We start from the raw sequence: 15700 nt of genomic DNA, 5'->3' as shown, positions 1-15700 counted from the left end.
GCAAAAAAATACATATATACAAACCATTCTTAACTTGTGGGCTCTACAAAAATTGGCAGCAAGCCAGATTGGCCTGCTGGTTGTAGCTTGCCAACCTCCACTTTAAATAGTCAATTGTTTTTCAAAAGATTAACAAATAAGGTAAAATTTCTTTTATATTTACCGTTTCTGGTGTTTTCATTCCTCTTGTGTAGATCTTTGTTTCCTATGGTATCATTTCCCTCAAACCTGAAGAAATAACTTTAACATTTCTTTCAGTACTGATCTACTGATGAATTCTTTTAGTTTTTGTATATTTTAAGTGTTTTTTTTGACTTTATTAATCCCTTTTAGTATTTTTATGTTCCCCAAAACAAAAGAGCAAAAGCAGTACACCAAATAAAGACAATATTAATAATGTTTTAGGGAAATTAGAAGTAGTTTTTCCTTCTATTGTGTAATTACTTGTTTATATTCTGTCTTGCCCGTCAAAATACCCAGTACTGTTAATTTCCAATTAACATTCACATTGCTGATTAGAAACATTTCTGATCTCCCTTCGTTAGTTCCAACACGATGCTTGTAAGTTTTTTTCTGTGATAATGCATATGTCAAGAGGCACCCATGTGTGTGTATGTGTGTGTGTGTGTGGTGTATGCATGCATATTTTGGTCCTCTATCCAAACATTTGCAAATGTCAAGAAAATCTGGAGTTCCTCTTTTCTGGATCTCCTTCTATGTTACATCCTCTCAGTTCTTTCCATCTTCACCAAAGCTGTGCCAAAGCTAAGGTTTACTTTCATTCCAAAACATCATATTCCTCGGCTCTCAATTTAACTCTTTATTACAACTATCACGCAACTGGAGTTGTTCAGTTGGATGAAAATTCAAATTCTTCAAGTTACCAAAACCAAATTCATGTGTGCTTAAAATTCAGCATGCAGGGAACTCTTTATTAAGGAGGAAAAAGTGTAGATATATCTTGGCTTTAAAGACTTTTTTTGTGGTGGAGTTTAAGCTGCAATATGTTTATATGTTTCATAGCTTTAGTATGTCTCGGGAATAGAACTAACATCTTTTGTAAAATGTTTATATTTTTATACTTCAATTTCAACTTAATATTTAAAGTCTTTGATTCACAATAATTACAAACAATAAAGCTACTGAATGCAAATATTTGAAGATGTGTGATATCTACATTTGTTCCTTTTAGTAAGCTATTTTCCAGTTGGGTATTCCTTCATTCAATGCATTTTCATTATGTACTCACTGTATTCAGGGCTCCGTGCTGGGTGCTGGGATTCAGCAATGACAAGGCAGATGTGGCTCTTGCCTTATAAACACATAAAAATAAACTATGCAGGGCACTATGAAGGAAACAAGAGAGATGCAGGACTCTTGAGTGAGCAGAGAAAGCTTCGCTAAGGAGGTAATCAATGAACTGGATGGCTTTGAATAACTACTGATAAAAACATGGCTGAGAGGGATGGTCTCAACGGGCCGTCTGAGGCAAGAGCAGACTCATTTTAGGTTGCTTGTGGCAATATGGATCTAGTTTCCTTTCATTTGGTTTTGGAAGAGGTCCTGTATGCAGCTGCTGATCTGGAGCTATTGCCTGTTGCTGTATGAGCTACTTCACTGTCAGAGCATTTGTCCCGAGATCTGCTGCTGGGGATTGTGGTCATTAACGCCTACGAGAACTTCTGAAGAGTCTGCTGGTACCTGAATACCAAAACTGTCTGTAAGGAATCCAGACCGATTTGTCCCAGGAATCCAGCTTCTGAGTTTCAGGATTTGAAAATTCTTCAACTAGTGGGTTTTTAGCTATAGAATTAGGAAGGGGCCCCAATCCATCTGGGGGATTAGTACTGGACCCCGGATGCTCAACTATTTCAGTTAAGGAGACTTGATGACTTCTAGGAGAGCAATTAAAATCTTTGCGATCAAAATCCATTCCCCTCGATACATTTTTTTCATTTATTTTAGAATCATCATCATTTCTGCCTGTTTAAGATCTCGTCTCCACCGCCATTGTTCTCTCCATCGCTCTTACTGCCCATACATAGCATGTACACTATCCAAAATCATGTTTTTAAAAAATTCTCCATCTCATTCCACTAGAATGTAAGCTTCTCGAGAGCAGAGACCTTGCCTGTATTGTTGGTGGTTATAGACTAATGCATATAGAACACTGCTTGGCGTAAGGTAAGTACTCAGCAATTATTGGGTGAATGAATGACCTGAATACATTGGCCTCTTCAAATGACATTAAGCCCATAGGTCCTTTTTGTTGCTATGTTGTCAATCACAGGAGACTTCCCCTCCTGAAATTCTCGGGGGTATTTTAAAAAGGGAATCCTAATTACTCAGTTCACACAACGCTGTCTGATCATGGAGACGGTATCTCATTTACTTCATTGTTGCCATGAAAACCTTGCCCAGATTTCCTCTGTACCACAATAAGCCGGATCATTGAATGATGAGAAGTTTCCCGTGCTGTCTCTCTCCACTCACCATCCCCAAGAAATATGTTTTTTTGTCTATCTTTCGTTTTCCCCAGAAAAAGTTTCCAAAACTTTTTGGTAGGCAAAAGCTATTTCTGGATGAACCCCTAGAAGAAGTTGCCCTTCTGGTGATGAGTCAGTCAAGTCATCATCTTCTCTCTCATTCTCCGAGGTTTTAATGTCAGGGCTTGAGAGTCCTGATTTATTCTACCTACAGACAAACCTTGACTACTGCCTTTCCTTCCTGCTTCCTATGCTGCAATCTAATCTCTATTTTGCCTTCGCTTTTGAAGGAGAGTTTCACTCAAAATAGAATTGTGTATTGATATATTTTTTCCTTCAGCACTTTAAAGATGTTATTCTATTGTCTTGTTTCTATTGAGAAGTTAGATGTCATTCTTATCATTGTTTCCCTGAATGGAACGTGTCTTTTTTCTCTGACTGCTTTTAAGATTTTTCTCTTCTTCATTCATTTGAATATGAAGTGACTTTGTTTGGTTTTCTTTCTTTCTTTTTGAAAAATATGTCCTGCTTTGGCTCATTGAATGTGTGGGATCCATGGATTGTTGCTTTTCATCACATTTGGAAAATTTTGGCTATTATTTCTATATGTATTTTTTATGTTTCAATTTCTTTTTTTTCTCTTTCTGGGACTCTAATTAAATATATGCTATACTTGACTTTATCCCTCAGGTCACTCAAGCTCTGTTAACATTTTTTCAGTAGTTTTTCTCTTTATGCCTTAGTTTGGATTATTTCTATTGACCTGTCTTCTAGTTCATCAATAGTTTTTTTTTCTGCCATGTACCTTGTGCTATTAAGCCCAGTCAAAGAATTTAAAAATTTCTGGTACAGTGTTTTTCATTGCTAGAATTTTCCTTTGATTGTTTTTATAGTTTCCAGCTATTTACTGAGAGTCCCTAGTCATTCACTTGTTATGTCTATCTTTTCATTTAAAACTGTGAACATATTTATAATAGCTATTTTAAAGTCCTTGTCTCCTAATTCTAACAGCTCTGCCATCTCTGGGTATGTTTCCATTGATTTCTTTTTCATCCTGGTTATGTGTCACATTTTTCCTGAGTTTTTTCCATGTCTAGTAATTTTTTATTGTATACTGGATATTGTGGATGCTATGCTGTAGAGAGCCTGGATTTTTGTTGTCTTCCTTTAAAAGATGCTGAGGTTTTTTTTTTTTCCCCCCTGGCCAGCTCAATCCTGTAAGACTGGTTCTAATGGCTTGTTAGGGTGGGATTCATATAATGTAGTGTAGCCTTCTCCTAGACATGTGCTTTCTAGGGTCTCAACTGAATGCCTGGTCCTACAGTCATCTGTCCTGACTCTGGATAGTCATAATTCCATCTTATCCCAGTAGTGGATGATCTCTGTAATCTTCAATCAACTCTTAGACCCCCTGTAGCTGTTTTCTATGATGATTTGCATTTGCATAGTTTAATAGTCAACCAAAGGGACCTGCATGATGATTTCTGCAGCTTCTCTGCACAGCATCCTTCTTTCCTGTATCCTTCCCTACAAATTCTAGCTGTCTCAGCAGTCTCCAAACCTGGTATCTGTTTCCTCCACCTTGTAAGATGGCTTTTTCTTTGGGTTCCACTTTCCTGGGCCACTGTTTAGAAATTGTACAAGTAGATAGCTCAGGAGAATGTAGAGCACATCTCACATATTTCACTTCTCTCAAAGATCACAGCCTTATGTTGTCTGTTGCCCAATACCCAAAAGCAGTTGCTTTATATATTTTGTCCAATTTTACAGCTCTTACAACAGGGATATAAGTCCTTTAGCTATTACTCTCCCATGGCTAGAACTGCAAGTCCCAATGTCTTTTTTATCTTTGTTTTCTCAGGGTTTAGAGAGTGCTTAGAACTAGGTGCTTGATACTAGTTGAATGAATGCACAATAATTTTGTTATGTGACCTGGCTAAGGACACACGGTAGAACAACACATAGATCTCAGGTCTCTGGCCTCTTGGCCTGGACTTTCTTATGCTGTGTTACGTGGGGCTTCATTTCCTTCTCTCTGTGGTTCTGAATTGGGGCCCAGAGTTCACTTAGCATACCTTTGAGGAAAGAAGGTCTAAGTTCCCATGAATGATTTCTTCTCTCCTCCTTTATGAAATTGACACCCACAGTTGTGATGAAACCACATTTAACCTTTTGGGATTCACTTTGGGAAACTATGGGGGAATGTCCAGTGTTTTTCAGTACTCTCTTCTTAGCTTCCTTCTTCATTTAACAAGGCCACGGAACAAGGCTTAGAGCATCTGTCTGATGCAATCAGGGGCCACTTTTCTGTCTTCTTGAATAATCCTAATGATTAGCCTGGTCTTTCTGGGGCAACTCTTTATTGACTTAAATTCTTTCAAGTTGATACTATTTAAGCCGTTTACTGAGACTGGCTACAGGGGGAAGTGGGGTTACAAGATTGTGTCAGGTCAGAAATGTGAACCATGGAAAGAAGAAGGCCTCTGAAAGCTGAGTTCTCTTGCTTATCATATGTGCAGCACTGGTCAATTTTCTTAAGTTCTCTAAGCCTCTGTTTCTTCACGTACAAGGTGGGAATAATACCTATCTTCTAGGTAAGGTTAAATGAGTCAACAAGGGCAAAGTACCTAGTGTCATGACTGCCTCAGGGGAAGTTCTTAGTAATGGTAACTCTCCTTTCCCTTTCTTTTTCTTTCCTCCTTCCTTCCTTCCTTTCTTCCTTCTATCTTTCCTTCCTTCCTTTCTTCCTCCTTCCTTCCTTCTTTCCTTCCTTCCTTCCTTCCTTCCCTCCCTCCTTCCTTCCTAGGTAAGGACAGGGGAGAAAGAAGCGGCATATTTTGTTAGAGTGGTTAAAAACACCTTTAAAAACCCCACTTTATTGAGGTATGATCGACTCACAAAAAGTTGTAGACCAGCATGGTTTTTGCAATCTGCCAGATCACAGCTCAAATCTTGGCTCCCCACCTCATTCCCTTTGGGACTTCGGAAGAGTCACCTCTTAAAGCCTCAGTTTATTCAGCTGTAGAATGGAGGTAACAATTCTCGATTGATAAGATTATTGTGAGACTTGAATAAAAATCGAGGAATTGAAAATTCCTGGATTCCACCAGTGCCTGTACCATGGTGGGTGCTCAGGGGTTCTCTCTCCAGGGAGTTCTGGATCAATCCCAGAACAAGCCTTTCTTATTGTTAGGGAGAGGTGGTCTGCAGGGGGAAATGTGGGTGGTATCTGAACTTATATTTCAGCAAAAATATAAATGATAAAAACCTATTTTGCCGATTTAGGTCGGAACCTTCTCCTTCCACTTTCCCCAACCTGTTTTCAGCCCCCACTTAAAGCTTGTTTGGGTTCTGGGCAGGATTCTCAGGGATAGATAGGATTGGATACATCCTATAATAATTTCCAATTGGAAATTGGAAGATAAATGCTAACAGGATGGGACTCTGCATTTGGAAATCTGTTTAATAGTTTGCTCCACAAATATTTATTAGGCCCCACTTGATGCTTAGTTCCCGAGTGAATAAGACACCATCTAACGGGGGAAAGACTGACAAGCAGACAATGAGCCTGCGATGGGGGGGGGGGGTGGTGGTGGTGTCTGTGGGAGCCCCTTCAGGGAAGGCTCCACAGAGGAAGTGACATCTGAGTTGAGTCTTGACGAATGAATAGGAGTTCACCACAAGGTAGGGAGAGTGCAGGCACACTCCCCAGAGTGAAAAATAGGCCAAGAAATGTGAAAAAGCAGTGCTTTAACCAGTGATGCTGGAGTCAGTGAGTGCCAATTTGCAAGAGCTGAACGTTAACTTTTCAGGAATTTTGTGAGCCAGTCATTAAACACAGTCATGATTAAAAATTAAATTATGTAAACTTACATTTAAATAAGTTATATGAAAACAAAGGTAAGAAATACTCAAAACTTACCACTTCCTAATTATCACTACATGATACTGTTATCTACCCTTTTGAGGTTATGTATTTCTATTGTATCTGTGTGGGGGAAATATCATATAATGATGTGCTACTATGCATGTTCTCTCAACTCCCCATTTAGTGGAAACACATTGGCTGCTTGAAATTGGTCATGGTGAAAATATTTACACCATGGATACTGGAAGGTGGCACAAATCAAGGCTTCAATTTGGAGAGCTGGCTGTTAAACATTTACCAGCACACTACTGCCCATAATGTAGTGGGGAAGGGCGGCACCAGCTACAGCAGAGAGACCCACAGGGTCTGAACCTGGAAGGGCCTTGGGTGCCAAGTTCAGAAGCTTGGATTTCCCCCTGAAGTGGGTAGGAAGCTACTGGAGCATTTTAAAGCAGGAGAGCTCTATGATCTGATTTGTTACAGAAAGGCTGCCGTGTGGTAGACGGACTGGAGTGGGTTTCCCTTGGGGTGGGAGACCACTGAGGAGGCTGTTGACATAAAGAACAGATGGGGTCAACCTTAGTAGTGATTAAATGTCGGGGGTAATGGAGTGTGACTGGTCTAAGATGGCCCTGGGTTCTGCCTTGGGACACTTGGTGGAAGATGGGACACTTGATCTTTGAAGTGCTAGTGCCCATGAATAGGTGGGCTGGGAGAGTGTCCTGGAGACTTAAGGAGCTACCAGCATGTTGGAGACTTACTCTGTTCCTGCCTGCATCAAATCCAAAAGCACTTACAGGGATTTACTTTTGCTGTGTAGACTCCCAGAACTGGACATCTCTGACCTTTTTACCCACAGACTGCATCCTCTAGGGAGGCACCATGAGGCTGGGAACACAGTACTGGGGTTGATCAGACATGGCTCCCTTTATTCCTATGAATCCTTGGGCATGATGGTTTCCTCTGTGAGCCTCAGTTTACTTCTCTGTGAAATGGGTAAGGTCATCCAGACTCTGTTCTCCTTCCCATGAAACTCTTGGGAAAAGCGATACATACCAGTAATTTTTCTTATGGTGTCAGATTGTGTTTCCTAGTGCAAGGGCGAAAACCAGGAGAGTTGCTTAGCACAGAGGGAAGCAAAGTCCAGTTGAGTGTCACTCTTGAAAACCAGCAGGGGTTCTGGATCCCCATGCAGTGGCTACAGGAGAAAGTTTTCCCATCTGAGAGCATGGAGTGGGGTGCTAAGGATTGGTGGGGTGGTTGTCACCAGCCATGCCAGAAGAGTCCAAGGTACAACTTATTTCCTTTTGGCTCTGGAATAGCTGGCAGCTGGCCAGTGCTCAGTCATCTGCTTCTTGGCCCCTGAAGGTCCTAGTAATGAGCAGCACCCACAGAGTGAGTCACACTTGCTATCAATCAGTAATTGTGTTGTGGAGTCACAAGTCCAAATGTTAACTAAATCACGCATGCTGAATCACTCACATGGAATGTGGGTCCCCCTTGTTCTCTATCTTCGCATACTGTTTGTTTCTTTCGGATTGCTTGTCACAGAGTGTTATTATTTATTAATGTCTTTATTGTGCTCCCTGCACAATTTCAAGTCAATAACACGGAAGCTTGGTGAGCCCAGTAGCCATGTCTGTTCACAGCACCCAGCGGGAACCTGGCACAGTGAAGGTGCTTATTAAATATCTGTCGAATGAATGACCAAGGCGCCTGCCCATCATTTACGCTGCCTCATTTCATGTGATCTTATGATTTCCATAATTTTGTTTTGCTTCCTTAAATGTAGGAGAGAAAAAAGACAGACAGCAGGATTTCCGGGTCACTTTCAGGCAGAATGATAACTGCTATCTATTGAGCGCTAATCAGGGACCATGCACTTCATGGGCATTACCACATTTTATCATCACAAGGGCACTGTGAGGCATGTTCTACTATCGTTCTTGTTTTTCAGATGTGGAAAGTGAGGCTCAGATAGACTAACTCAGCTGTCTGAGGTCTCATGGCTGGAGAGTGGCAGAGCCAAGAATGTAACGCAGATCTGTCTAGCTTAGGGCCTTGCTCTTCGCTTCATATGCTTCAAGAGTTCTGGTTCTCAACTCTGGCTGCACATGGAAATTACCTGGGAGTTTTAAAAAATATGACTGCCTGTCTTCCACTATTGGAGCTTCTGGTTTAATCAGTCTGGAGTATGGCCTGGGCGTTGGGTTTTTTAATCTATCCCCAACCCCTACTCCAGCCAATATGCAGCCAAAATTGAGAACTACTGCCCTGAGAAGCATGCGATAGACATGGAGCCAGCCAAGCAGCTTTGATCAGGGGCGGCTCCAGGCAGGGCCCCCTGAGAAAGGCTTTGATTATGATGCATCACCGTCCTCTTGGATGAATGCACAGCCCGGAGAGGAGAGGGCTCTGAGTAGGATGTCCCCTCAAAAAGCAAGACCTGACCATATCATCTGTAATATGGGGATGATGACAATTATAGCATTGCTTAGCTGGAATCCTAGAATCTTAGGGCTGGGTGTGAACTTCGAGATCTTCATTGAGGCTCAAAGAAGTTGGATGACTTGCCTAACATTACACAATGATTAAGAGGCAGAGATGTGTGCAAAGCAGAGAAGCACAACAAGACAGTGGATGAGAGGTTGGAATTAGACTGACTGATGGTCCAAATCCAGGTGTATCTATCTGGCTGTACCTCACTGAGTCTCAGGATCCTCCTCCACAAAATAGCCATGATGATAACGGTACCTACTCACAGGGTTTTGTGATGCGGAAAGGCAATTATGTTTGCAAAGTGCATAGCACCACGCTTGGCACAGGGTAGGTGCTTGAATCTTTCTGTGGTTGACAAAAGCAGAATAGAGAATAGAGACAAAGGCAAAATGGGGCTCCAGAGGCCACTCTGGGTGGGTGGTGATGTTGCAGAGGACACTGAGGCCAGTAGGGAAGGGACCCAGGTAATCCTGTGGTCAGGAACTGGGGCTGATGTGAGGGCTGGGTAGGGCCAGAGTTGGGGCGCCCTGGCTTGGGTAAGGTTGGGCTGACAAGATAGTGGTGGTGCCAGTGTTCTTATTATAGGTATCAGGGATGGGACATCCCGTGGGACCTGGCATTCAGGAAGGGAGAGCATCCTTGGATCCTGCTTGGGTTAGAGTGGTTGTTCAACAAATGGTTATTGCACTGAATGGAAGACTCAGTCATCTTTCAAGGATTTGGAGGTTCATTCCTGGAAATGCCAATCTCTATGTGGGGGTGGGGGGAGATATGTTTTACTGACTTGGAGCCAGGGAATCAGGCTCTGATTGAGGATTAAATGAGATGATGCTGGTGAAGTGCTCAGCACTCTAAGTGCCCAATAAATGTTCGCTATTGTTATTGACTGCCAACAATAGATTCTGAGAATTGGGCTCTTTCATCCTGCCTGGGTTCAAATCCTGGCTTAGCTGAGTAATTTTGGGCAAGTGGACTTAGTCTCTTAAGCCTCATTTCTCTCATCTGCAAAATGGGATAATAATGCCAATCTCATAGCATTTTGAAATAAGATGAACTCTCTGAAGAGCTGAGCTCAATGCTTGACATAAGGTGAGAACACAGGAAGTACCTGCTCTAACTACTTGTGTTAAAGCCAAAATTAGCCTGTAAGGATCTGTGCCCTGGTTAAGCGGAATGGTGAGTGGGCTGCCAAGCCCGATGGGAAGTCAGAGAGGCTGGGTGAGGAGGGGGAATGAAGAGTGCTGTCAGAATGGAACGGCATTCACCCGCGCCGGAGTTTACATTTCACTTCCAGTTACCTTTCTATTTCCTGCACTGACGGGGTGAAAAGTCCCCTTGTGCCAACTGGAGAGCTTTGCCCCATAAGGTACATGGGGAATTTTGCTTTTTCTTGGAGAAACCCTCTTCTCTCCCACCACGTACCTGAAAAAGGGAAGCTCATTTGAAAGTCAAGCATTATAAGCATAGAATTATTGAGACCTATTTCTAAACAGCCAAAGGAGAGCATTTTAGCTCACTTCATCCACCTCTGTTCCCTATTCTCAGAGGAGGAAATTGAGATCTACAGAAATGTAATGGTTGGCCCAAGGCCTCCAAATTTGCCAGCTGGCAGATCTGGGCCTGGAACAGGTCCACTGCTTCCAGATCCACTGTGTTTTCTACAGTTCTACCCTGGGGCATTATTATTATTGTTGTTGTTGTTTATTTTGGTATGTGTGTGTGGGTGAGTGGAAGCAATGTAAACAGGGATGGTAGTCAATATATCTAAAAACCAGTGTGGCACGAGCGTCAGCCAATCAGAATCATGTTTAACAAATCAGAACAGACACCGCCCCTGGATATCCTGACTGAATGTTAGCTGGGCTCTGTTTGGACACTGGATATCCACCATGGACAACTGGGCAAACATCAGGATAGACGGTTAGTTTTATCTCCTTGCTCCAGAGTTCCTAGGACTGGAGAGTCCTTTTGAGAATTGATTGAAAAAGTTGTCTGTGGTGAGCTAGGTTAGATGAACAATAGTTTTCATTGGGAGAACTGGCATTAAGACTTTTGTGATATTTGGCTTTTAATAAATTTAGGGCAAATAATATATTTCTCTCCATAAGTGTAAAAACTGTTTTGTTGTTATCACTCCCAGGAGTGATACAAGCTAAAAGTGAGAAGTGAATTTCAGAAGGACATCAACATATTCTCAGGTTTCCCACTGGGAGGGAAATTGAGACTGATGTTTTGGAGGAGAAGCTTACCCTCTTTCTTTCTTTCTTTCCTTTCTTTCTTTCTTTTTCTCTTTCCTTTCTTTCTTTCTTCCTTCCTTCCGTCCTTCCTTCCCTCCTTCCTTTCCCTCTCTCTCCCTCTCTCTCCCTCTCTCTCTCTCTCACTCTCTCCCCTCTCTCTCTCTTTAAATAATATTCCATTATGTGGATATACTACATTTTCTTTTTCTTTTTGATTTTTAATCAATTTATTTCTTTGTGAGGAAGATTGGCACTAAGCTAACATCTGCTGCCAATCTTCTTCTTTTTGCGAAGGAAGGTTGGCTCTGAGCTAACTTCTGTGCCCATCTTCCTCTATTTTGTATGTGGGACACCACCACAGCATGGCTTGATAAGTGGTGTGTTGGTCCGCTCCTGGGATTGGAACCTGTGAACCCGGAGCTGCCAAAGCAGAGCACGTGAACTTAACCACTATGCCACCAGGCTGGGCCCACTCTCTTCTTTCTTAATCCAGGTCTGATTTTACCTGTAGCTATCAGATGGAAACAAATAAAATGTCTATGTGACTATTTTTGATCCACAGAAATGATGATTTAACGTGGTCCCCATCTAATATTGGCTGAGCATCAGTGGTGACCCCAGCTACTGCTGGAAGAAGGAAAGAGACGGATGGGTCTTTTGACTCCCGTCGATTGCTGTTTTCATGAGAGCCAGTGGGATGCAGTGTCAGAGAGACCTGGGTCCAAACTCTGGCTCTGTCAAGTACTAACATGGCTTTCGCTGGCCTCTCTTTCTCTTTTTCAGGGTTGTTGGATGTGAGTTTAGGACACTTAACTACAGAATCTCCTAATTCATAAAAAGAACTCAGTCGATTCCCCTTTCTCTCTTTCCTTCATCTGACCAGAGTGGCACAATCTGTGCGGTTTCAGGTAATCTTGTTAAAGATTGATTATAACCTGTGAAAACCAGTTGCTATTTTGCATTCAAGTATGTGGAGAACTAGATGCATTTTTAAAACCCCAATAGGTTACTCAAAGATCTTAATTGAGAAAGGAAAATAAATGAACAGATTAACAAAACAGTTGACCCAATTATTAAAATTCTGTGGCTTTCAATGCCAATTTATTAAGTTACATCTATTAAATACGTTAACACATACAACATTTCATTCACAGAGACTGGAATTCACACAACAGTGCCCAAAGACATGGGAGGTCTCCCAGCTAAGTCTGAATCCAACAACATACAATATGCAGTTTACCTTGGGGTTGTGATGTTTTAACATAAAACATAAAATCAATGAAAGCACATGAGGCTTATCACCTCATCAAAACCACATAAACACCTAGATATGCTCAATCTGTACACCCCTGAAACAAAAGAGGGAAAGTTACATATTTTAATGACTTTAAGAATAAAATCACTTGATTAAGTTCACCTACTTTATTTACTTGAAATTGTGTGTCGTCTTCCTCCTGAATATATGCACTATGAGAGTGGGAGTCGCCCGTCGTGTTCCCTCTTTGGTTGGCTCTCCAGCATCTAGGTAAGGGCTGCCGTGTAACAGATGCTCGCAAAATAACTGATTCATGGATGAAATGGGAAGACTATAGGCTTGGTGTGAGGAGATATGAATTCTAATTTCAACACTGTTACTTTACTGTCTGGCATTGGGCTGTTTATGTCATCTTTCTGCCCCTGGGTTTCTTCATCCTTAAAATGATGTAACGTGGAGTAGATAAGCTCTACAGATCCCATCACCTCCAAAATTTCATGACATTCTCTATTGGGCAAGATCTCAGAGTCATTTTGTGTCAGACACTCTCTGAACAAGTGGGAAAAGGCAACCACTTCTAGGCTGGAAGCCACTGAATTTTTGACAAGACCTGCCAGGTTCTTAATGATCAAATACGACTCGTAGAAGTCAATTAAAAATGGCCACATAATCGTAGATTTGGAAAAGACCTCAGATATCCTTTGGCTCAATCCCTCCTCCCACTTCAATGAAGGAATGGCTTCTACAAAATTCTTGAGATAAGCTCTTTGAATATCTCCAGGGACTGAGAAATCACTGTCTGGGGACATTTGATTTTTGGGTAGAAAGTTCCTTTGGGTATCATGCCAGAAATGGCAACCCTGTAACTGCAACTCATCAGCCCTAGCTCTTTCCTCTAGGGAAACACGGAAGCAATCTCTCACTACTGGGGCAAAAGGATTCAGGGGTTAACAGTCTGCTGAGCTCTCCTCAGGCCCAGCTGCTGATATGATGCAATAGCTGTTAATATCCAGGATAGTGATGCGCACTTAAAAAAAATTCTGCTAAAAATGGCAAAACACTTCCAGGACTCTGGGCCTTAGGAGAGCAAGAAATCTTGAGGCAAGAGACTTCTGCATATGTTTTGCAAGGTGTAGAATATAAATGGCCCTGTCCTGAAGAATTAATCCCCAATGTCACAATCATGGAAACACAATTGGGAAAGGACTTGGGAAAATACTTTGCAAGAGAATGTTGGCAACGGACAAGCCTCGTGCAAAGTGAGTGAGCTGAACTTTTATAATCCAGAGGGGTTGTTGACGATCACGGAGGTGGAATTTCCTCTGGGGTGACGTAGCTTAGATTGAAATGGAGCCAAGGGCTTTGGCATGCCGTATTATTGAACTGAACCAGACATTTTCAGGATGTGGAAGTGTACCTTTTCACATTCTACTGTACCTTAGTTAAAAGATTTAGGAATTTTAGTAGCTTAAGCAATCCTGTTGTGCCAAATATATCTAAACCATGCTAGGATCAAAATGCTAGAGACCCATGCTTGATTATGGGTCCTGTATTTGCTGAGGAACACAAGCTTTTCCAGGCACTTCTAGGTCATCCATAAAGTTCTAATATTTTCAAGGGTGTTGATGGCCAAACTCAAGTCCAGCAGAAAATAAGCTCTCTCCGTATATGGCTTAAATAATGGATTCCACCATAGAAAATGGTATCTTTATTTTCTCCCCTTTTATTTGTGCAAAACTGTCATTGGGTAGCTATTTAAAAAACCACATAGAGTTCAACACAAATGATTAATGATCATCCTTCATCAAATGTCACCCATTTTTGTAACGAGAAAATATCCATGTGCTTAAAGTTAGCTAATTAATTAGCTGATACAACCAAAATAAATTAAAGGCTCTGCAGACAATGGAGGTGCTGAGCAGTTAGAATTAACAAGTCTGAGACTAAATTAATTTATCTTTGTGTACCCAGGGCAAGCAGGTACTCAGTAAATGTTTGTGGAATTGATTTGAATTCAGCCTTTTGAGAGATATTGAACCAGCAAAGAATTTTCCCCCTAAATTAACTATTTTCTAAAACATATAAGCATGTTCCTTCTTTCCTTCCAAATCCTTGGATGCATCCCATTTACTCGTGTTAGGGGACCATCACATGTTCTTAAAAAGCATTCTCCCACTTCATTTTTAAAACTATTGCACAAATTTTTGCCGTGGAGATAATGCCTAGGAAATAGAAGTTCTGACTTGAGTCCTACTAGGAATGTTTGGCCGGGCTTTTTTTTAAACAGTAAAAGATATATCATAGAGAATTTAACAAATTCAGCAGTGAAAACTTGAGCACAATACATTCTTCAATAAACAAGCTTATGACAGGAGCAAAATAAATATGTGGCAGGGATTTTTTCAAAGCCTCAAGTCTTTTAGGATAGTAGGAAATTCCTACTTCTTGTATAAACTTCTAAATCCACCAGATCTCCTGTGGAATAGCGGGCAGATTTGAAGGCCTTGGTACAAGGGTTCCTTTTAGCAGAGGAGGAGGTGAACAGGTCACTCTGGCCTCTTCAAGGCACATCCTTTCCTGCGCCCCAAGTTGCTTGGCTCTCTCACGCGAATGTAGACAGAGAATCTTATTTTCTTAGAGAGGGGTTAGTTCTGATCACGGAGCCAGACTAGCGTCGTTGATAAAGCATTCATCATCTACCGACAAATATTGTTCTAGGAGTTGGTTGAGGGAACATTCTCTTTTCAAGCTGGTTTTGCAGTTACTGAGAAACCTTTCCTTTCTCCTCTAAGTAAAGGGTAATTCCCCCATCTGAGATGCCCTTTCCCCCAGGCGATCTGTTGTCCGCTGTTGTTCTTTCAGGGCTCACTCAGGCTTCACTTCCTCTATGAAGGCTCTTCTGAACCAGGTGGAGGTGACCACACCCTTCTCCGTGCTCCCACTGAGCTCTGTGCTGACTGTTTTGAGAAGCTGAAGGCCTTAGAGCCTTAACCTCCCAACGGAGAAACCAGAAATTAATTTTTGTTTAATTATAGCTCAACAAATATTGATCAAATACTGCTACACCAATCCTTGTGCTCAGGATCCCCATCACGCAACTCTGTGCCTCTATATTCTCCTGGCATCAAGAGTAAGAGTGGTTTTGGTGCCAAGTTTGCTTTTAGACCCATTTGTAAGGTCTCCTACAAAAGGGAGCATTTATAATAGAGGCCAAGGTGCTGGAGGTCACTCTCCATGTCATACTGACATGCTCTTAGATGTCGTAGAATGCTCAAAGTTAGCACGTTTCATCCCCATGAGCTCATTTGATCCTGGGAATCAAATTGGTGGATTCCTGCATTAAGACAAATCAACA

The sequence above is a fragment of the Ceratotherium simum genome, chromosome 29 (genome assembly GCF_057802395.1).
Source record: "Ceratotherium simum simum isolate JZ-2026a chromosome 29, ASM5780239v1, whole genome shotgun sequence".
NCBI classification, from domain to species: Eukaryota; Metazoa; Chordata; class Mammalia; order Perissodactyla; family Rhinocerotidae; genus Ceratotherium; species Ceratotherium simum.
The sequence above is the reverse complement of the archived record's forward strand: the minus strand, read 5'-3'. Positions refer to the sequence as shown.